This window comes from Tetrao urogallus (genome assembly GCF_951394365.1).
Source record: "Tetrao urogallus genome assembly, chromosome: Z".
Taxonomy (NCBI): Eukaryota; Metazoa; Chordata; class Aves; order Galliformes; family Phasianidae; genus Tetrao; species Tetrao urogallus.
In genome coordinates this window covers 36,585,170-36,609,981 of record NC_136816.1, presented here as the reverse complement: position 1 = coordinate 36,609,981, position 24,812 = coordinate 36,585,170, and positions in this window count along the sequence as shown.

Genomic DNA, 24,812 nt, shown 5'->3' with positions numbered 1-24,812 from the left:
ACATATTTTGGATAGAAGCCTCTAGAGGGGGACAAAAATAGCCACTAAAAGCTTCAAAAGACTCAGAGAGAAGTAAAATGAAGACCATCTAAGTTGTGTAAAGCAAAACAGAGGGCCATAGAAATAGAAGCAGAAAACTTTGAAACTTTCGAAATTTAGAATATTGCAGTTGAAAATAAAATCATAGAGTCACAGAATCACAGACTTGTAGGGGCTAGAAGAGGCCTCCAGAGATCATCAAGTCCAGCCCCCCTGCAAAGGAGGCCCCCTACAGCAGGCTGCACAGGTAGTGTCCAGTCAGGTCTTCAATATCTCCAGAGAAGGAGAATCTACAGTCTCCCTGGGCAGCCTGTTCCAGTGCTCCATCACCCTCACCACAAAGGAATCACAAGAATCACAAGAATCACAAGGTTGGAAACAACCTATAACATCATCCAGTCCAACCGTCTCCTCATCACCATTACCACCACAAGCACTAAACCATATCACGCAAGTTTTTTCACATATTGGTCCAGAACTTTCTATGCTCCAGTTTATGTCCATTTCCCCTTGTTCTGTCCTCACAGACTTCTGAGAAGAGGTCTTGTCTCCTTGACTCCCACATTTAAGACACTTATAAACATTAATCAGATCCCCTCTGAGTCTTCTTTTCGCAAGGCTGAAGAGACCCAAGTAACTCAGCCTTTCAAAATTGTCTCCTGTTTGTTTCTTTGCTAGCAAAAAAAAATCTCCCATTGAAATATTTTCATAATGTCAATTTTTCTTCTTGTAATAGGCCCTGCATTAGCACTCTGAGAAGCTGAAGCATCCTTGAAAAACAGATTACAGAAAAAAAAGGAAAAATGAAAATGCAGTTTTGGCATCTCTCTGGTTTTCACAAAAACATCTTTCTCTCTCCCTCAGTGAAAAATGTTGGTAACTTTATGTATGTGCACATATAAATAAAAGTCTATCCTGTCATACTAGCTTATTTTCCCCTAGTGCAGTGTCACAATTTCTTACACTATGCTCCTTTTATGTTGTTTTTATAAGGTGCTGCTCTAACCTGGCCAATGGAATATTGTGGTTTTAGCAAGAGATTGTTTCCTATTTGTGAAAATAGGAAAAATTGCTGACAGAGTACAGTGTCTTTTTTTGAGAATCAGTTAAACAAAAAAGGGAGAAGACTTCTTTTTTCATTATTATTAATTGAAATCTTTCAATTAATATTAGAATATAGAAAGAATATTAGTAATTAACATCATTTGAGACTTTTACAACTTTTGCATATTGATTGAGAATTTCTTTGAAAATGAACGTTCTCTGTTGTAGGTGTATTACATGAGCAACTCTTCAGTCTTGTGACAAATTTCATTTAATGTTAAATTTTTAGTAATAATCTCACAAGACCTTAAGAAGTGGAATAAAAAATTGGTAGTGTCATAGATGTGAAAAAACATCTGTATAATAATTGTTAGTGATCTACAAAGTGTCAGCTAGGAATAGCAGTTTCATTTCACAACATTTAATCTTTGGGCACTAGATGAGCATGGAGAAATGCTAAAGGCATATACTATGTATGTTAATCTCCTGTCCAGAAGTTAGGCAATTCACACCAATGGAATGACAAGAAAAATTGAAACGATATGGAATGAAAACGATAGCGGAGATTAAATATCATGGAGTCATAGAACATCATAAAATGTTGTTACTCAGGTTGGAGTAGACCTGAAGATAGTCTAGCTCTTATCTCCCTGCCATTAGCAGGGTTGCTAATCAATTGATCATACTGCCTACAACCAATCTGGCTTTGAATGCCTCCAGAGATGGGATATCCACAACCTCTCTAGCAAAACTGTTTCAGCACCACACTTCCCTTGAAATAAAATATTTCTTCTTAATATCTAATCTAAATTTCCCCTCTTATAGTTTAAAGCCATTCCTTGTTGTCCTATCACTATGAGTCTGTGTAAAAACACAGTCCCACTCCCGTTTATACACTCACTTCAAATACTGGAAGGAAGAGTATAATGAGGTCTCCCCAGAGTCTTCTCTTCTCCAAGCTAAACAAGCCAAACTACCTCAAACTTTCTTCATAGAAGAAGTGCTCCAGCCCTCTAATCATCTTAGTGGCCCTCCTCTGGATCCTCTCCAACAGCTCTGCATCTTTCTTGTTCTCAGGACCCCAGGTCTGGACATAGTAATCCAGACAGGGCCTCACAAGGGCAGAGTAGAGGGGGATAATTATCCTGCTGGCCCCTCTCTTTTGATGCAGCCCAGGTTATTCTTCGACTTCACGGCTGCAAGGGCACACTACTGGCTCATGTCCAGCTTTTTATCCATCAGGTTCTTCTCCAGGGCTGCTTTTTGTGAGTTCTTCTCCCATTCTGTACATATCTGGGATTACCTTGATGCAAAACCTTGTACCTGACCTTGTTAAACCTCATTAGATTTTCATATGCTCACTTTTTGAGCTTGTTAGAGTCCCTCTCAATAGTGCCCCTCCCTTCCTTTGTGTCAAATATTTCAGATAGCTTGATGTCATCAGCAAACTTTCTGAGGGTACGCTCAATCCTCCTGTCACTGAAAAAGAAGTTGAAAAGCACTACTCTCAAGACAGAGTCTGCAGGGACACCACTCATGACTGATCTCCACCTAGACATAGAGCTGTTGACAACAAACCTGTAGCTATTCAGCCAATTCCTTATCCATTTAACAGTGATTCATGACTCATTAACAGAGATTCATGATGCTTAAGGTCCTTTCCAACCCTGGCCATTCTGTGATTCTGTGATTCTGAGCTAAAGATCAGGCCCTACAATCCTTCTTGTTCCATTTTAGACTGCTTTTCTTCTTCTAATTTCCAACTGTAATAAACCAGATCCAACATTCTGTAATGGGGAGACCACATTGTAGTCTTTCAGTATTTAAAGGGAACTTATAAACAAAATGGAGAGCATTTACAAATCTGGATTGTGATAGGATAATGGGGAATGGCTTTAAACTAAAAGAGGGGAGATTCAGATTAGATTAGATATTAGGAGGAAATTTTTTGCATAGAATGCTTTGAGACACTGGAACAGGTTACCCAGAGAAGTTATGGATGCCTCATTCCTGGAGATGTTCAAGGCCAGGTTGGATAGAAAGAGATCAGTTAGTGAAGCAGGACCTGCCTTTCATAAATGCCTGCTGACTGAATCTGATCACCTGGTGTTCTGTATGTGCCACGTGATGGCATTCATACACTATGGAAATACAAACATATTTTGGATAGAAGCCTCTAGAGGGGGACAAAAACAGCCACTAAAAGCTTCAAAAGACTCAGAGAGAAGTAAAATGAAGACCATCTAAGTTGTGTAAAGCAAAACAGAGGGCCATAGAAATAGAAGCAGAAAACTTTGAAACTTTCGAAATTTAGAATATTGCAGTTGAAAATAAAATCATAGAGTCACAGAATCACAGACTTGTAGGGGCTAGAAGAGGCCTCCAGAGATCATCAAGTCCAGCCCCCCTGCAAAGGAGGCCCCCTACAGCAGGCTGCACAGGTAGTGTCCAGTCAGGTCTTCAATATCTCCAGAGAAGGAGAATCTACAGTCTCCCTGGGCAGCCTGTTCCAGTGCTCCATCACCCTCACCACAAAGGAATCACAAGAATCACAAGAATCACAAGGTTGGAAACAACCTATAACATCATCCAGTCCAACCGTCTCCTCATCACCATTACCACCACAAGCACTAAACCATATCACGCAAGTTTTTTCACATATTGGTCCAGAACTTTCTATGCTCCAGTTTATGTCCATTTCCCCTTGTTCTGTCCTCACAGACTTCTGAGAAGAGGTCTTGTCTCCTTGACTCCCACATTTAAGACACTTATAAACATTAATCAGATCCCCTCTGAGTCTTCTTTTCGCAAGGCTGAAGAGACCCAAGTAACTCAGCCTTTCAAAATTGTCTCCTGTTTGTTTCTTTGCTAGCAAAAAAAAATCTCCCATTGAAATATTTTCATAATGTCAATTTTTCTTCTTGTAATAGGCCCTGCATTAGCACTCTGAGAAGCTGAAGCATCCTTGAAAAACAGATTACAGAAAAAAAAGGAAAAATGAAAATGCAGTTTTGGCATCTCTCTGGTTTTCACAAAAACATCTTTCTCTCTCCCTCAGTGAAAAATGTTGGTAACTTTATGTATGTGCACATATAAATAAAAGTCTATCCTGTCATACTAGCTTATTTTCCCCTAGTGCAGTGTCACAATTTCTTACACTATGCTCCTTTTATGTTGTTTTTATAAGGTGCTGCTCTAACCTGGCCAATGGAATATTGTGGTTTTAGCAAGAGATTGTTTCCTATTTGTGAAAATAGGAAAAATTGCTGACAGAGTACAGTGTCTTTTTTTTGAGAATCAGTTAAACAAAAAAGGGAGAAGACTTCTTTTTTCATTATTATTAATTGAAATCTTTCAATTAATATTAGAATATAGAAAGAATATTAGTAATTAACATCATTTGAGACTTTTACAACTTTTGCATATTGATTGAGAATTTCTTTGAAAATGAACGTTCTCTGTTGTAGGTGTATTACATGAGCAACTCTTCAGTCTTGTGACAAATTTCATTTAATGTTAAATTTTTAGTAATAATCTCACAAGACCTTAAGAAGTGGAATAAAAAATTGGTAGTGTCATAGATGTGAAAAAACATCTGTATAATAATTGTTAGTGATCTACAAAGTGTCAGCTAGGAATAGCAGTTTCATTTCACAACATTTAATCTTTGGGCACTAGATGAGCATGGAGAAATGCTAAAGGCATATACTATGTATGTTAATCTCCTGTCCAGAAGTTAGGCAATTCACACCAATGGAATGACAAGAAAAATTGAAACGATATGGAATGAAAACGATAGCGGAGATTAAATATCATGGAGTCATAGAACATCATAAAATGTTGTTACTCAGGTTGGAGTAGACCTGAAGATAGTCTAGCTCTTATCTCCCTGCCATTAGCAGGGTTGCTAATCAATTGATCATACTGCCTACAACCAATCTGGCTTTGAATGCCTCCAGAGATGGGATATCCACAACCTCTCTAGCAAAACTGTTTCAGCACCACACTTCCCTTGAAATAAAATATTTCTTCTTAATATCTAATCTAAATTTCCCCTCTTATAGTTTAAAGCCATTCCTTGTTGTCCTATCACTATGAGTCTGTGTAAAAACACAGTCCCACTCCCGTTTATACACTCACTTCAAATACTGGAAGGAAGAGTATAATGAGGTCTCCCCAGAGTCTTCTCTTCTCCAAGCTAAACAAGCCAAACTACCTCAAACTTTCTTCATAGAAGAAGTGCTCCAGCCCTCTAATCATCTTAGTGGCCCTCCTCTGGATCCTCTCCAACAGCTCTGCATCTTTCTTGTTCTCAGGACCCCAGGTCTGGACATAGTAATCCAGACAGGGCCTCACAAGGGCAGAGTAGAGGGGGATAATTATCCTGCTGGCCCCTCTCTTTTGATGCAGCTCAGGTTATTCTTCGACTTCACGGCTGCAAGGGCACACTACTGGCTCATGTCCAGCTTTTTATCCATCAGGTTCTTCTCCAGGGCTGCTTTTTGTGAGTTCTTCTCCCATTCTGTACATATCTGGGATTACCTTGATGCAAAACCTTGTACCTGACCTTGTTAAACCTCATTAGATTTTCATATGCTCACTTTTTGAGCTTGTTAGAGTCCCTCTCAATAGTGCCCCTCCCTTCCTTTGTGTCAAATATTTCAGATAGCTTGATGTCATCAGCAAACTTTCTGAGGGTACGCTCAATCCTCCTGTCACTGAAAAAGAAGTTGAAAAGCACTACTCTCAAGACAGAGTCTGCAGGGACACCACTCATGACTGATCTCCACCTAGACATAGAGCTGTTGACAACAAACCTGTAGCTATTCAGCCAATTCCTTATCCATTTAACAGTGATTCATGACTCATTAACAGAGATTCATGATGCTTAAGGTCCTTTCCAACCCTGGCCATTCTGTGATTCTGTGATTCTGAGCTAAAGATCAGGCCCTACAATCCTTCTTGTTCCATTTTAGACTGCTTTTCTTCTTCTAATTTCCAACTGTAATAAACCAGATCCAACATTCTGTAATGGGGAGACCACATTGTAGTCTTTCAGTATTTAAAGGGAACTTATAAACAAAATGGAGAGCATTTACAAATCTGGATTGTGATAGGATAATGGGGAATGGCTTTAAACTAAAAGAGGGGAGATTCAGATTAGATTAGATATTAGGAGGAAATTTTTTGCATAGAATGTTTTGAGACACTGGAACAGGTTACCCAGAGAAGTTATGGATGCCTCATTCCTGGAGATGTTCAAGGCCAGGTTGGATAGAAAGAGATCAGTTAGTGAAGCAGGACCTGCCTTTCATAAATGCCTGCTGACTGAATCTGATCACCTGGTGTTCTGTATGTGCCACGTGATGGCATTCATACACTATGGAAATACAAACATATTTTGGATAGAAGCCTCTAGAGGGGGACAAAAATAGCCACTAAAAGCTTCAAAAGACTCAGAGAGAAGTAAAATGAAGACCATCTAAGTTGTGTAAAGCAAAACAGAGGGCCATAGAAATAGAAGCAGAAAACTTTGAAACTTTCGAAATTTAGAATATTGCAGTTGAAAATAAAATCATAGAGTCACAGAATCACAGACTTGTAGGGGCTAGAAGAGGCCTCCAGAGATCATCAAGTCCAGCCCCCCTGCAAAGGAGGCCCCCTACAGCAGGCTGCACAGGTAGCGTCCAGTCAGGTCTTCAATATCTCCAGAGAAGGAGAATCTACAGTCTCCCTGGGCAGCCTGTTCCAGTGCTCCATCACCCTCACCACAAAGGAATCACAAGAATCACAAGAATCACAAGGTTGGAAACAACCTATAACATCATCCAGTCCAACCGTCTCCTCATCACCATTACCACCACAAGCACTAAACCATATCACGCAAGTTTTTTCACATATTGGTCCAGAACTTTCTATGCTCCAGTTTATGTCCATTTCCCCTTGTTCTGTCCTCACAGACTTCTGAGAAGAGGTCTTGTCTCCTTGACTCCCACATTTAAGACACTTATAAACATTAATCAGATCCCCTCTGAGTCTTCTTTTCGCAAGGCTGAAGAGACCCAAGTAACTCAGCCTTTCAAAATTGTCTCCTGTTTGTTTCTTTGCTAGCAAAAAAAAATCTCCCATTGAAATATTTTCATAATGTCAATTTTTCTTCTTGTAATAGGCCCTGCATTAGCACTCTGAGAAGCTGAAGCATCCTTGAAAAACAGATTACAGAAAAAAAAGGAAAAATGAAAATGCAGTTTTGGCATCTCTCTGGTTTTCACAAAAACATCTTTCTCTCTCCCTCAGTGAAAAATGTTGGTAACTTTATGTATGTGCACATATAAATAAAAGTCTATCCTGTCATACTAGCTTATTTTCCCCTAGTGCAGTGTCACAATTTCTTACACTATGCTCCTTTTATGTTGTTTTTATAAGGTGCTGCTCTAACCTGGCCAATGGAATATTGTGGTTTTAGCAAGAGATTGTTTCCTATTTGTGAAAATAGGAAAAATTGCTGACAGAGTACAGTGTCTTTTTTTTGAGAATCAGTTAAACAAAAAAGGGAGAAGACTTCTTTTTTCATTATTATTAATTGAAATCTTTCAATTAATATTAGAATATAGAAAGAATATTAGTAATTAACATCATTTGAGACTTTTACAACTTTTGCATATTGATTGAGAATTTCTTTGAAAATGAACGTTCTCTGTTGTAGGTGTATTACATGAGCAACTCTTCAGTCTTGTGACAAATTTCATTTAATGTTAAATTTTTAGTAATAATCTCACAAGACCTTAAGAAGTGGAATAAAAAATTGGTAGTGTCATAGATGTGAAAAAACATCTGTATAATAATTGTTAGTGATCTACAAAGTGTCAGCTAGGAATAGCAGTTTCATTTCACAACATTTAATCTTTGGGCACTAGATGAGCATGGAGAAATGCTAAAGGCATATACTATGTATGTTAATCTCCTATCCAGAAGTTAGGCAATTCACACCAATGGAATGACAAGAAAAATTGAAACGATATGGAATGAAAACGATAGCGGGGATTAAATATCATGGAGTCATAGAACATCATAAAATGTTGTTACTCAGGTTGGAGTAGACCTGAAGATAGTCTAGCTCTTATCTCCCTGCCATTAGCAGGGTTGCTAATCAATTGATCATACTGCCTACAACCAATCTGGCTTTGAATGCCTCCAGAGATGGGATATCCACAACCTCTCTAGGAAAACTGTTTCAGCACCACACTTCCCTTGAAATAAAATATTTCTTCTTAATATCTAATCTAAATTTCCCCTCTTATAGTTTAAAGCCATTCCTTGTTGTCCTATCACTATGAGTCTGTGTAAAAACACAGTCCCACTCCCGTTTATACACTCACTTCAAATACTGGAAGGAAGAGTATAATGAGGTCTCCCCAGAGTCTTCTCTTCTCCAAGCTAAACAAGCCAAACTACCTCAAACTTTCTTCATAGAAGAAGTGCTCCAGCCCTCTAATCATCTTAGTGGCCCTCCTCTGGATCCTCTCCAACAGCTCTGCATCTTTCTTGTTCTCAGGACCCCAGGTCTGGACATAGTAATCCAGACAGGGCCTCACAAGGGCAGAGTAGAGGGGGATAATTATCCTGCTGGCCCCCCTCTTTTGATGCAGCCCAGGTTATTCTTCGACTTCACGGCTGCAAGGGCACACTACTGGCTCATGTCCAGCTTTTTATCCATCAGGTTCTTCTCCAGGGCTGCTTTTTGTGAGTTCTTCTCCCATTCTGTACATATCTGGGATTACCTTGATGCAAAACCTTGTACCTGACCTTGTTAAACCTCATTAGATTTTCATATGCTCACTTTTTGAGCTTGTTAGAGTCCCTCTCAATAGTGCCCCTCCCTTCCTTTGTGTCAAATATTTCAGATAGCTTGATGTCATCAGCAAACTTTCTGAGGGTACGCTCAATCCTCCTGTCACTGAAAAAGAAGTTGAAAAGCACTACTCTCAAGACAGAGTCTGCAGGGACACCACTCATGACTGATCTCCACCTAGACATAGAGCTGTTGACAACAAACCTGTAGCTATTCAGCCAATTCCTTATCCATTTAACAGTGATTCATGACTCATTAACAGAGATTCATGATGCTTAAGGTCCTTTCCAACCCTGGCCATTCTGTGATTCTGTAATAAAAGGCTTCAGCTCATTTTCAGTGAGTTTCCTCTTTGTTATCACCAATACTGGACAAAGAAAGATTAAACCAGTCATTCAAGTAGATGAATATAAACAAAGTGATAACTAGTCAAGATAACCTGACCTCAAGCCCAGCTAGTGTGAGAGCAGACAGAAGAAATTTTGAAACAAACCGACATACTCTACAGAGAGTACCATTTCTAGACCTGTAAATCTTGCTACTTGTAGATACATATTCAGGGTGCTGGAGTTTGGTGAGCAGAAGCCAGTGGCCCTTTTTGCATTGGAGTTCAGTGAAGTGTAAGATACTAAACTCAACCAAGCCTGTAGTTTAAAAACAGAAGTTTTGAAATTGGTTGGATTGTTTTAGTTGTCCCAAAGGCGTGTCAAGTTCATCATGAATATGAAGATTTCAGAGCTTTCACAGCTAGTTAAAATACAAACCTGGTAATACTTATGTTCTCAAATCACTTCTGAAATCCAGCTGAAGGTTGTTAATATTGATATGGTTGATACACATCAAACAGGATCCCTTTAATTTTCTGATTTGAGAAATTCTCCATAGTGTTGACATTTCTTCACTGAACAGTAAGGTTTGTTTGGTTTTAGAGACTGTAGGACCCTGGATGCATTTTGTTTTAAATAATCCTTCATAAAAAATTCAGCTTTCAGTCTAACATGATTGAAACTCAGCTTGAGTGTGTTTTATAATGCATTGAACTGAAAAGACTATGGGTGTTGAATAATTCAAAAACATGATAGGGAAAATAGTGATATATGTGTGTGGATATAAGGAGGAGTGATGAAAGAAATCAGGGTGACTTGATATGTCTTGTTATCTCATTTTATTTACTTTTCAGAACTCATCCAAATATTAGAGGGGAAAAAATCAATATCAATTTTCACCTCTGTCACGTTTTACACTTCAATTATTAATGAATGTCAAATTTGACCACATTTCTTCATATCACCTGCTCTGCAATAATATTTCTGAGCCTTTATTAAAAATGTAAAATTTTCATTGAATTTCCAAATATGATTCTCCAGTGGCTAATTCAGCTTGTTTTATTAATAAGTGAGTTCCGATGAGTAATACTAATTTAATACGCCTGCATGTAAGATTAAACCATAAATTATTTCTGCTGAAGGTGATGAGATTTGACTGCTGTATGGTTGTTAGGCAATAACCCTCTGCATTAACCCATAGTCACACTAAGCAGTATAGGTTTCTTTACAGATATCAAAACTGTGAATATTTACTGATTGCTTAGGGTATTTTCCATATGTTTTTATTCAGTCTTTTCCCTAAAAATATGGAAATAATGAACATCTCCCTCATGGTGAATTACGGACATACACTAAAAGCACACACATTATACACACACGCACACTGTCATATGCTCATAGAAGAAATATAAAATTAATAAGTTCTCAGTTCACACTTTCTGGAAAGATATCTAAAAGGAAAACTAATTTTGATTAGGCTTTGACATTGCTGTCACCCTCATTAGAACATTTCATGATATTACTATTGCTTCAGGAGTTAACTAGTATCTCAAGTTTTGATTCAGTGCTAAAAAATAGTAAGTAAATTGAATTCTGACAGAATAAAGGCCATTAAAAAAAAGTATTTAATACATTGCTTTGCCTACTTATTTTTTTCTTACAACTTTTTATTGGGACAAGAATGGTCAAATTATTTTCAACATGTCATAACTTACTCTGTATCATGGGTAACCAGAAGTATGTTGAAATAAGCACCTTTCAAACTGTGGTATTTGGGTATATTTGTTTTAGTATATTATGTTTTAATCTTCTATATCAAGCTGATGTTTAATGCATAAAACCATGAAGTCATAGAATCATAGACTATCCCAAGTCACAAGGGATTCACAAGGATTATCAAAGACAATCCTGGCTCCACACAGGATCAACCAAAACTCAGACCATATGTGTAAGAATTTTGTCTGAGCTCATCTTGTACTCTGGAAGCTCGGAGCCATGACCTTAGCTCTGGGGAACCCATTCCAGAGCCTGACCAGCTCCCACTGAAGAACTTTTTCCTTTTATCCAACCTGAACTGCCCCTGACACAGCTTTGTACTGTTTCCTCAGGTTGTATTGTTGTCACCAGAGAGCAGAGATTAGCACATGCCACTCTGATCTCCCTTCTGAGGAAGCTGTAGGCTGCAATGTGTTTTCCTGTCAGTCTTCTCCTTTCTCAGCTGAACGAACCAGGAGGAACAAAATTTTCCCCTCTAGATATTTTACCATCTTTATAACCCTCGTTTGGGCACTTTCTAATAGTTTTATGTGCTTTTCTTATTCTTGCACACAAAACTGCATACAGCACACAAGGTGAGGCCGCACCAGTGTAGTGTACCTGGCAATGCCATACTTCATGTACAGTGGGATATGGTTGGTGTTCCTGGCTACCAGGGCAGAACGTTGACTCACATTAAAGTTTCTGTCAACCAAATCCCTCAATCCCAATCCACAGACTGTATGTATAGTTAAGGTTGCCTGTTCATAGGCACAGAATTCTGCCCTTGTTCTTGTGAAACTTCATGCAGATTGTGATTGTCCAGCTCTCTAATTTGTCTAGATGTCTGTGAAAGGTCTCTCTACTCTCAACAGAGTCAATAGTTCTTCTTAAGTTATTGTTGTCAGCAAACTTGCTCAAAAATACTTTTATGAAAGTCACTTATGGAAAGATGGAGAACTTGCACTAAAAGGAATCCCTGGGGAACCCCATTAGTGACTGCCCACCAGACTGATGTTACCCTATTTACTGTCACCCTTTGGATCTCACCCATCAGCAAAATGCTCATTCATCATATTATGGTTTTGTCTGGCTGTATGTTGGACGTTTTCAGAAGGATATTGTGAGAAATAGTAGCAAAAGCTTTACTTAAATCCATCAGTAAAGAATCAACAACAACTGGCTTCCCTTGATCAATTACATAGGGTGACCTGGTCTTGAAAGGAAATGAAACTAATTAAGTAGGATCTTTCCCTCGTGAACCCATGTTGGCTATGACCAGTGACTGCACTGTTATTCAGGTGCTTTTCAGTAAATCCCAGCATAATTTTCTCCGTAATCTCACTAGGAACTGAAGTGAGACTGACGTGCTTGTAATTACCAGGATCTTTTCCAGTTAACTGGAATTTCTCCAAATTCCTAAGATCACTGAAAAATAATTGAGAGATGTCTTGAAATGTCATTGGCCAGCTCTCTGAGTACTCTGTTGTGGATTCTATTGGACCTCATGGACTTATCTGCATCAAGGTAGAGCAGCAAATCTCACACAAGTTCGGCTTTAGTTGTGACTTGATTGTTACTGCAGTTGTAGTCCTTCAACTCAGTACACCTGGGATTGCAAAGGTAATCATCCAAGTTGAAGATAGCGGTATAGAAGGCCTTACACATTTCTGTATTTTTTGTGTTGCTCTTAGTAAGGTGACCGTTATCACCAAGTGAAAAACTAATGTTCTCTCTGATTCTCCTTTTGTTAAAAGGAGAAAGGAGAAAATTTTTTAAAAAGGAAGAAAAAAAGAAAAAGAAAAAGAAAAACGCTTTTAATGTCTTCCACAGTACTGACCAGCATTGACTATATTGACTTAATCTGAGTTTTGGCCACAAAACTCCCTATAAATCATAGAATCATAGAATGGCCTGGGTTGAAAAGGACCACAATGATCATCTAGTTTCAACCCCCCTGCTACGTGCCAACCACTAGACTTGGCTGCTGCCCAGAGCCACATCCAGCCTGGCCTTGAATCTTTGTAATATTCCTGTGCAGCCTGACCTTGCTTCCAATGGCCATACACATTCCGACTAATCTCTAGAAGATCCTTGGTCAGCCTAGCTGTCCTTCTCTCCCACCTACTAGACTTAATATTTTATAATTTACTGACCCTATGCCCTAAGAAGATGTAGTGCAGATAGACACCAGAGCCTTCAAAAGCAGTTTTCCAGGGGACTTACTAACTTGTTCCCTAACAGCCTGAAATCTGCTCTCTCCCCATACCCAGGATATTATTGGAATTCATGTAGCATTCAATAATACTCCTATTTTAAGAGTAATTCCAGGATAAAATAAAGTCTCAGTCTCCAGAATGCCAGACAAAATGTCATTGCCCTTCAGTATAATCAATTTCATATCAATAATCTATTTGTCATTTATAAACATGACATCATGATATTGTGTACATGGAATAAAACATGCACAGGCTTTGTCTTACTCTTCGTTATCAAAGTCCAACAATATATTGAAGTAGTTCACATCACTTTCATAAATTTCATATTTCTCTCCATGTTAAAATAAAGACAGTGAACTGAATGTGAGTCAGTAAGAGAGAGGACCAGCAGCACATTGTGTTGTATGAACGAAATTATGGCTAGTAGGTTAAGAATGATTATTTCCACCTGCTCAGCATTCATTAATCCACATCCATATTCTGTGCCCAAGTTAGAGCACACAGTGCAGAAAACACTTTAGTGAATGAGAAGAACACATGTGGAGGGAAAACAAGACATACAGAGGCTAGAACACTGGCTCTGCAAGAATAGACCGTAGGAAAAGGACTTCTTTAGCCTGGAAAAAGGATGGCCTCAGAGACACCTGTCATCAGCAAATCTCTCCTCTTCTATTCTCACCTATTAGAGTCTGAATAACTTGCAGTGTCCTTGGAACTACAGAGTATGATTTAATTGTTCAAATGAGTCCTTCCTGTTTTGTATCTTCAAATTGCTATTGTATTTCATGCATGCTGTAGAAGATCCTTTGGTTTTAATGTTTGTTTTGAGCAAACAGCATAAAGATGGAAACCAAGACACCAAATACCAAAATAGTCACTTCTAAGAATTTCTCCATTTATAAGTATTTCAAGATATTGGCAGAAAATGCTTATTTTCATAAAAGCTTGAGTGTAGCAAATGAAATATGAAAATGAAACAGCTGCATTTCCTAGAATGAGTTTCAACTTTCATACATGCAATTTAGTATGTACATTAAAAAAGAAAGAAAGAAAAGAAAGAAAAGAAAGAAAGAAAGGAAAAGAAAGGAAAAGGAAGGAAAAGGAAGGAAAAGGAAGGAAAAGGAAGGAAGGAAGGAAGGAAGGAAGGAAGGAAGGAAGGAAGGAAGGAAGGAAGGAAGGAAGGAAGGAAGGAAGGAAGGAAGGAAGGAAGGAAGGAAGGAAGGAAGGAAGGAAGGAAGGAAGGAAGGAAGGAATTTTTAGACTTTGATATAAAAACTGATGTTAGTTCTCCTAAGTGGTGTACTCTAGCATTCTTAGCATGCTGCTTACAGGGAAGCAGCAAAACAATTTACTGGTTTACTGCCTTTGATTTTATGCTAGATGCAGTTGTATCATGTCAAACAAAAATAATTACAAATTTGGCAGTATGCAAATCAGACAAAACTACATCTAAATACTTATTTCACATGCACATTCTGTTTTAGGCTTCAGAGAGCAAATGGATAAAACACTGGTTTAAATCTAAGGTCAAGGTTGAAGTCATAACGAAGATATGGATTTGCATTTTAAAACCGTAATATATGCTTGGTCAGAAATACCATGCAATTTTCCTTGCTCTGTAGAGGTGTGAGTAAGTATGCTGATGGAATTACCTCACACTCTTCTGAAACACAAATTAGATTTTGATGATATAGTATATCTAGCTAAGAAATCTTGCTATAATTGAGATAACAGAGATCATATAGCATGCACAGCAGTATGCACAGCTCAGTGGACAAATTACTTCAATAATGATGAATGTGAGGATGTAGAGAAGGTTAGTGCACTTGAAACCTCTGAAAATTTGTATGACCACAGTTCAGTGCACATCATCAACATACCAGAATTCCAAAGTCTGTTTTGGCTTGATTTACATTGGAGAATAAGTCTTCACATATTTCCATTGAAAACAGAAACATATGAATATTTGAAGATTCATTTAAAATATTAAAAATAGTGACTTTTTAATAATAATGATATTGATAATAATAATAATTTGAGAGAATGTTTTAGAGTGATAAATTGTCAAAAAAAATTACAAATGTCCATGTTTATAACAAATACTATTTATTGTCAGAAATTCTGTGAGGCCCTGTCAGCATCCAGTTTTGCACAAATCAGTTTTATAAGAATTCTTCATAAAACTACCAGAACGGGTATTACTCAATTACTTCAGCCACAAAATACTGCTTTCAGAACTTCAAAACCCTTACCATGTACTGAGGATGATGAAATATGCTGTATCCAATTTGATTCACAGATGTTCTTTTTTTTTTTTTTTTTTTTTTTTTTTCTGGGGGGTGGAGGGGGAAGGTATTTGAGAGGGTTTAAAAAAAAAAAAAGTCAAGATTAAAAGTGTAGAATATTTTGTTATTTTAGTTACTGTTTGTATTAATATACAACCTAATACCCCCTATAGTAACAAGACTTCTTGTGCAGAACACCTTAGAAAGAAATATAAGAGAAAAAAGAAATTGTCCCAGAAGAACTTTAAGTCAGAATCATCTCTCAGTCTTTCTCTTTCACACAATAGGATTCCTTCTGATATCATCTAGTCATTTATTACTTTAATATAATCACATTCGGAAAAAACTTGCCTGCAGCTTCAATTTGAAGGCAGAAAATAAAATTAAGTAACACTAAAGATGATTCATTACACAAAGCGTTAAATGTCATCACTACATCAATTATCTTTGGTGCATTCTACTTTCTTTTCCCTCTACTTTTTGCTTTACTTACCTACTGAGAGATAGAAAGCAAGGTAGTGTTGAAATACTAACAGTACAATAGATACAATAAATTTTATACAAAGTTATCTTTATAGTCCTTTCTCTTTGTGCTCTGCTTTCTTAGTTTCACTGTTATCATCAAAGGAAAACCTTCAAGCTTTTACACTTTTAGCAAACAAATAGTGATACACAAGTTTGCGTGGTCTTTGTTATACTAGAAACTGAAATTCATTTCTCAGTTCTCCTCAAGAACTGATTTGTTCAGTGAACACAGGCTTAGAACAGTCCCTTTGGAGAATGAGCCATGTATTAGCATTTTGCTTTGTGAGCAGTACCTGCACTTTCTGTGTTTAAAACTCATTATCAATCCTATTTACCAAACAGCTTTGTTTTTCATTACGTATTTTTTTACTTCACACTGACATATTTATTTGCCTTAGTCTTCCATCCTCTTTGGACAGATTCAAAGTGACAGATTCAGAGTGTGATGTTTTGCAGTGTCTGCAACTATTTCATCTCTTTTTATTCCACGTATAAAATTACTGAACATTGGGAAATAGCAGCAATTCTCTTGTTTTTCAATTAAAATAACAGCTATAGTGACATGTACATAGTAACATATATAATTAAAAGCATTAAATTATAGCTCAAAATATCTATGACCTTAAAAACTATTTCTCTTTAAATAGTACCTAGGTAGGAAAAGTTGCTTGTCATATGTTAGATATAATTCAGTACAAGATCTTGTTTATGTTATGAAAAATTATCATAGAATCACAGAGTTGCTTGAGTTGGAAGAGACATTAAAGATCATCCAGTTTCAGTCCCCTGCCATGGGCAGGATTGCCAATGATAATTTTAATATCATTGCTTAATTTACAATCACATGATGAAAATTTATATTTTACGAATAGTGCTTCTTCTGTGTAAGAGTGTACCTCTAAGACCTGCTGAGGTTATGGTCCAAAATGTTTCAGGGGGATTTGAATTTATAGCACTCAGCTACATTTTTCCAATGGTGAAAATCAACAGTTTTGAAGTAGGATAAACACAAAAGAAAGTAAAACCACGTCTCTAAGATCTTAAGGGTTTATGGTTTGTTATTTAAATTGAATCATTTAATCTTGGGCTAATTATGTTATATCCCACTTTGGAACATTTTTCAACTTCAGCTGTTCAAAAATCAGACTCTTTTTTATTTCTTTGTCCTGAGATAACTACTAGAGGTATCAGTGTATGAAATGTTAGGTAACCTGGTAGCAGTACTAAAACCATTTATCAGATGGGAAACATCGAGATTTTGGTTTTTCACTTGCAGCCTGCAAGTGATATATGAAGATATATCTGTTCTTCATCTGCAGAGAAAAATTATGTTGTTTTTTTTTTTTTGTTTTGTTCCTAGAGCTCAGAAGGATGCAAGTCTTGTTAGTGACTATTCCTTTATTTTCTCTGAATTAAATATGGTCTTCACACAAAAAATTGTTGATATTTAACATCCACAAAAGTACAATAAAAATGTGAAAATCATGGCAGTCCTGTCTCTGTTGACATCAGTAACAGATTTTCAGTTATCTCTGCTAGATTCTAAATGTCAGTTGCTTTTTTGGTATTTAAAAATGGACACAGAGATACAGGCTGCAAGTCCTTGTGAAGAAGTAGTTCTCCACCCTTCAGTGAAGTTGAGATGGCTATTTTCAGTGCAGTGAAAGCAATGAAGATGAAGGATATTCAAGTTGTATACTGAGCCTACCACCTGATTCATTATTGCCTTAGATCCCCACTCTTTATACAGTAGCATGCTATCTATGAGGATTTTCTTGCTCCACATTTGAATGTCACCCAGTTAAGTAAAATAAGCTCAAGTTTGGTAGTTTTCAGAATCTGTTCATGAAATAATACAAGAGAGCAACTCACAGGTTATTTCCATTCATCTAAGAAGCGTCTCTGAATGGAATGCAGTAACTTTCAGAATGTCTTTCCTGCCTCAGTCGCATCTATAGCCCTAAAACAAATTTTCTTTGTAATTTACATAACTCTGTGAACAAAATTTGGACTGAGACTTCTTCCACAAACACAGGCAAAAATTGTAAATACACTCCTGAAATAGAGATATTGGAAGCAAGTGATGTATATTGTTACAGTATGCCAATTTCAGTAATTCACTTGTTTGTACCAGTGTATTACTTTTCTTCACCAACCCAACACAATTTACAATTTTGTTTGATGTGTTAATATATGCAATAAGAAAATAAATAAAATAATGTAACTAACTTGAGGGATCATGAGATATGCATGTGAATTTTAAGGGCAACTACAAAACTTCAACTGATTTTGTAAGTGATTCTTCAGTACGAGGGCTGAGAGAAGTGGTTAACTATAGGTTAGTGGTAAACTAAACATTGGTTGTTCTGAAGGAAATACATCCAGTTTCCATGCACACTACAATAGTTACAAAGAGCTCAATATCACTATTTGATGGAGCAAATTCTCAGTTACAAAACTTTATATTTCAACACTGTCACCACCATGAGCTATGTACTTTCACTAGCAATAAATAAGATTTGAACCCACTGTGAGAGTTGCCCCCGTTGAAATGCACCACCCATTGCTTTGTTATACTCATATCCACTGGTTGATCTCCATAGTTGATGAATATCAATGGGTTACATTTTTTTGCACATGGAGGAATTCAGTGACACACCTTTGCTCCATATGCAGTTCCACATTAGAAGCCATTTTGTCAGACTGTCCTTCTGCTGTCATCTGTCACATGACAACAAAATGGAATGGAATGTTGGTGGGAAGTTTCAACCTCTACTGCCATATCACCAAAATCTACCTCTGATGTCATGGGCCAATATACTAAAATAGCATTACTTTTGGAGCAGCTTGTGTACAGTGACTTGGTAAACCTTATTTATAAGTATCAAACTAAGTCTACAATTAGTAATAATGCAACAGTCCTGCAGACCATTTCCTATATATTCCATTTTCTTTTTCATGAGATCATTGCTTTTTAAATAATTTAAATTGTCAGGTTTTGATTTTCCAAATGATCTGACTTCTCTGTAATTTTAAATTCAGTATTTTTTGTTTGCTTCCCCTCTCAAAATTTCTTCTCATATATTTATTTTTGCTATTTCTGCTTTCTCTTACAATCTTTCCTTCTGCTCTACACACACTAATTGAGTTAATTCTCCATTTAGGTACCCCTCCTATTAAATTCACTGCTGTTCTTAGTTCACAATTTTACTCCTGGAGCTGAAGATTTCTATCTATCTCAGTAACCAAATGAGTGGAAGGACCTGTATCTTTCTCTTCATCTTTGTTATTGGTTGCTGCATGTCTCATGGATATGAGTCAGAAGGGATAGCAAAGCACAAAATGGAGAAACCATTTTCACACTTTTCTGTTTCAAGGTTTTAGAGGCCTTGACCCAGAAATTTGTCAATTCCATAATATTTTTAGTAAATTTTCCAAGGAATTATCACATATTTCCAAAGTCAAGGATTGAACCACTTGATGATCTTTCTACAGTTTTGGAGTATTTCTTGTTTATTGTCACTGAGAGGCACTGTAGTTTGTCTTAGAGGTTTTTTTTTCTTTTTCTGAAATCTTTTTTTCCTTCCTGTAGTTTCTGATAACATCCCTTTCTCTGTAAACAGGATAGCTTTAAAATCTCAGAAACCTTATCTGCAGTAGCAAAGTAGAATTCAAAGTCACCTGCAGAGAATAGTAGTAGTCATAAGAAAAATTACACTGGGCCAGGCAGATAGTTGCTACCAGCAGGAGAACAAGAAAAATTTATTGTTTATAATTTGGAGTTTCATTGTAATCCTCTGCATATTCTGCAAAAGAAGTTTCCTAGAGGGAAAAAGTGCTAATAGCATTGGATCAATATAAACATAGAAAATACACATCCATTTAGACATTTTTCTGCATGTCTTTACATTACAGCTAGGACAAAGGATGGTCTTCCTGATTTCCTTTGAAAATTACAGAAAATGCTTATTTGAACAATTATGTCCAATTACACTAACAATTACAGTAAAAATTCTAGCAATTCTGGTTGGCTAACATAATTCTGATAAAAGTGTATTTGTTAATAGGTACACAGATTTCTGCCCACAATTTTAATTATTGTGCTTTTAAACCCAGCCTGGGAAGTGTAGACAATTGTAAAGAAAAAAGCATTGTGAATATTTATTAAACAAATGTAAGATAGAGAATGTACTGTTCAGAGTTGATCCAGAAAGGTTTTAACCCTAGAAATATAAATTTCCCATAATTTTTAAGAGTCAGTACTTTCCAAGTCTCATCTCTGAAATGATGCAATTATTTTAACACATAATAGATTTCACCTAGTGCAAGTGTTTTTGTAAAATAGAGAGGACAGTCTCATTTGGATAGGGTAGACGTTTGATTTCTAACAACTTCAAGTTAAGTAAAAAGGACTTTCTATTATAATTGTTATTCTTACACATTTTCTCCAGCAAAACACTCCAAAAATAAGCAAGCTGTACAAAATTATTTTGACTGTTAAGTTCATCTTTTTAAAAAATAAAATTAGTTCCTTCTACAGCATTAAGAAGTAGGAAGGGAAAACTACAGGATCATCTTTGGTTATCACTGTAGCAGTTATCCCTGACTATGGAAAAACCCTAAATAAAATCACTTCCACTTCCCTCAAAAAGCTTATCATTTTGTTGTACTTGAAAATTTCTGTGAAGCATAACATTTTGACAGATTTCTGCACTTGAAAATACACCAAATTACAATGGCATTAAAATCCTGTCTTTTAAATGAATTCACATATACTTATACACATGAATTCACGAATGAATTCACACAAACTTATATTCCATATGTGTAATGCACATATGGAATGCAGTAAGGAGATGCTTCTGACATACAACCAGTAAGTATAGGTCCCTATTGCAGTCAAGATGCATTCATAATTCACCTGGAAGAGAAAATAAAATCAAGCTGTTCACAAATAAACTGTCTCAAACAGACAAAAGGCTTGCATAGGATCACAGTGTTAGAATTAGATTTTTGTTCTAGGAAGAAAGATGTTATTACCTGAAAATTGGTTGAAACTAGATTTTAATCAAAGTACCCAAACTCTAAAAGAAGTCTACAGAAGGACTGTTAGACTAGATGTCGGGGAAATTTTTTGCTGAAAATTTGGCGAGGGGCTGGAACAGGCTGCCCAGAGAATATGTGGATGCTCCATACCTATATGTGTTCAATGCCAAGTCATATGGGTCCCAGACAACCTGATCTAGTGTTTGATCTAGAGTTGGCAACCCTGGCCATGTCAGGGTTTGGAACTTGATGATGTTTGAGGTCCCTTCCAACACAAGCTTTTCTATGATTCTATGAATCTGTAATTTTGTTTGGCCTACAAATTATTTGTAATATTGGAAATTGTACTTCATTGTCAAAGATGATGTTTCAGTAGTTCGGTAATCTGAAAGGCAGATAGTTCAGTGATTCAGATTAATTAATTTTATATAGATAACAGAAGTTCATGAATGTCGTATTAATCATGACAATTGATCAGAGCTTTAGAATTGTAACTTTGGCATCTCCAGATGAGAAGAGTGTGAATGCGCAATAAATAAATAAATAAGTTTTTAATTGTGTAGCATTAGGCTATTCTGTTTCAAATTGCTCAAGGGATAAGTTTGGTAATAGATTCTCTCCCATAACACTGCTCATTATCTGCAGTCAAAGCCAATGGTTTGATTACCCCCTTCCTTCCAATTAAGTCTCCATACCCATGGGTCTTGGCCAAGTTGGAGTATTGATATAAATTAACTTTAAAGTTAGTTTTGCAGGGTATCACAAGAATGGATTGATCAGTCGTTCTTCAGCCTGTGCCAGCTGTGGATCCAGACAGTCACTGAAAAGGATCAAAGATGGTTAAGACCTAAAAATACATGGCAAGGTTTAAAGCCTGACTGTGTCAAAGAAGCACGGCTAGTTTGTTGATCTAAAAGCCAACTGACATACTGCAGGACAATTGAGAGACATTCTGCTGAATCTGGTTTGTGATTTGAGCCATAGCGAGTTATCAAGATCTCCCCCAAAAATTTCAGCACAAGATCTCCTTTCCTGGTCCATCAACCATATAAATGTGTACAAATTTTTGTTAACTTCCTGATTATATCCTTTTTAAAATGAATTATATTATGGTAAATAAATTAAATTAAGTAAATTAAATTAAAAAAAAAATCATTAAATCTTTTACTTGCATAAAATCTGACTTTGAATTTGTCGCTTATTCTCAGCAGACTATGGAGCAGAAATTCTCATGAAATTATGCAGTTTTAAAGCACCATATCACATAAAGTTTATCTAGAAGTTATCCTAGAAACTGAGGACAGTGATTATTAATTAACATAGGAATTGCCCAAAATGAATTAAAAGAATGTTGGTTTAAACTTATATTTTAAATTAAATGTAAGAGTGACTGAATCTAATAGTACATAATATCATTTTGAATCTATCTCTTCATTCTGATTAAGGTTTGGAGTAAATGAAACCATTTATCTCTAAATATCTTCTTATATTAATGACTGTATTTGGATTAAAGAAGGAAAAGTAAGAAAAAAGATACCTCAAAAGAAAGCTCTTAAATTTCTTATACCAATCTGAAAAAATACACATTGTACATGACATTAAGTGTGAGGAGAACTTTGGGGAAAATACTGAACTAGCAGGAATATAGAGGAGAGCTGAAAAGTGCTTTGTGAATGAAGAATGTGAAGATCTTGAGAGGAAAAACAGATGGGGGAGCAGGGGCAACAGGTTTAAGAAATGATTTTGAGTAAGGTGTTAAGAACGCTCATAGCAGAGCCTCAAAACTCTCCAGGAAAGCCTGGAAAATGCTATAACTCTGAGAGATGCAGGGGAAATTAGGGAGAGAAAGAGAGTTCTGTTTCTGAGTAAAATGGGTCTGATGACAAATGGTTTAATAAAATAATAATGGTAGTAACAAAATATGAAGGGGAATATAAACAGTAAGTAAGTAATATATTTCTTCAGGTTGCTGAGCATCCCTTGTTCATGTGGCACTGGATAGAGCCTTACAGATTTTCCCATGGCATACTGTCCAGAATAGATCTTATCCATAGATAAAAGCTCTTCTTCAGTCACTTGAGGTGATATATGATTTTCTTAGGGAAAAAAAAAAAAAAAAAGAAAAAAAAAAACAACCTTATCCTTAAAGTCTTTTTTCTCATGAGAACAAAACAGGCTAGTTTGAGTATCTCCTTTGGAGATATTAAAAATCCACTAGACGCTTTCCTGTGAAACATACTCTAGGGAACCTGCTTTAGCAAGGGATTGAAAAAATGATCTCAAAAAGTGTCTTCCAACCTCTATTATTCTGTGATTTTGTGAGGTGATGGGGTTTGTCTGGTAGATACATTATATGTGTAGCAGGCCACTCTGCATGTGCAGCACAGCACAGCAAAAATATGTGATCACTCTGGTTAAATGTGATACAGTGACCCCTTAAAAAACTTATAGCAGCCTCCCCAACAGGATTAATACAGTTTACCAATACTTTCTGCCTGTCCTCAATAGGATACTGAGGAAAAGTTTATTCAGGCTTTGTGAGACTTTCGTTCTCTCTCAATCTCTGAATATGACATTGGAAATATTCCTTTACTTTCTGATGTGTCTGACTTTCTCCTCTTTGGGTGCAAGGTTATATAGAAGGTGTGACAACGAACGAGGATCAGATTCCTCTCCTTAGTCACCATGTTTGTCAAGGTCTGAGTAACATGATAAAAATAATGAGGTAAGACCTTTTTCAAGTGACAGCTAAGAAACACAAATGTGTACATGTACACCCTAATATGGAAGGGAAACTGAATAAAAGTAGAGGGCTCAGTTAGACAGTGACAAGACTGTAGGAACTGGAAGGAATCTCTGGAGATCATCTAGTCCACACCCCTGCTAAAGGAAGTTCTCTAGAGTAGTTTGCACAGGAAAGTGTTCAGGTGGATTTTGAATAACTCTAGAGTAAGGCAGCCTGCTCCAGTTCTCTGTCACTCTCAAAGTAAAGCTTTCCTCATGTTCATATGGAACTTCCTGTGTTCCAGTTTGTGTTTGTTGCCCCTTATTCTGTTACTGAGAATCGCCAAAGGTAGACTGACATCACTCACTTGACTCCCAATGATTAGATATTTGATAAACTGTCCCAGGTCTCTCAGGTTTCCTCATACAAGGGATGTTCTAAGCCCCTAAACATTTTTGCTGCCTTCCACCCAACTCTCACCAGTAATTCCCTGTTGTCCTTGAACAGAGGAGACTGAAACTGGACACAGGACTCCAGATGTGGCCTTACCAGGACAGAACAGAGGGGAAGATCACCTCCCTCTCCCTGCTAGCCACACTTTTTTTAATGTACCCCAGAATACTTTTGGCCTTCTTGGACACAAGGGCATGCAGCTGGCACATGGCCAACCTGCCAGGACACCGAGACCTTTTCAGAGCTCCTTTCAGCAAGTCAACCACTAACCTGTACATGTACATGTGCTTATTTCTCCTCAAACCTCATTTTTTTAAAGGTCTCTTTTTTTTTTTTTTTTTGTTTATTTTTTTTTTTCCCATGTGAATACCAACAACTAGGAACAGAAACCTATGGATAACATAAATGTTGCCATATCTGCCTTCCTCTTGAAAATAATGTTATATAGACTGTTACTCCAAGAATTCTGTTAGTTCAATCTTTAAACTCGCAAGGAACATGCTGGTATCAGTTTGACAACACATATTTGGATTTGACACCATT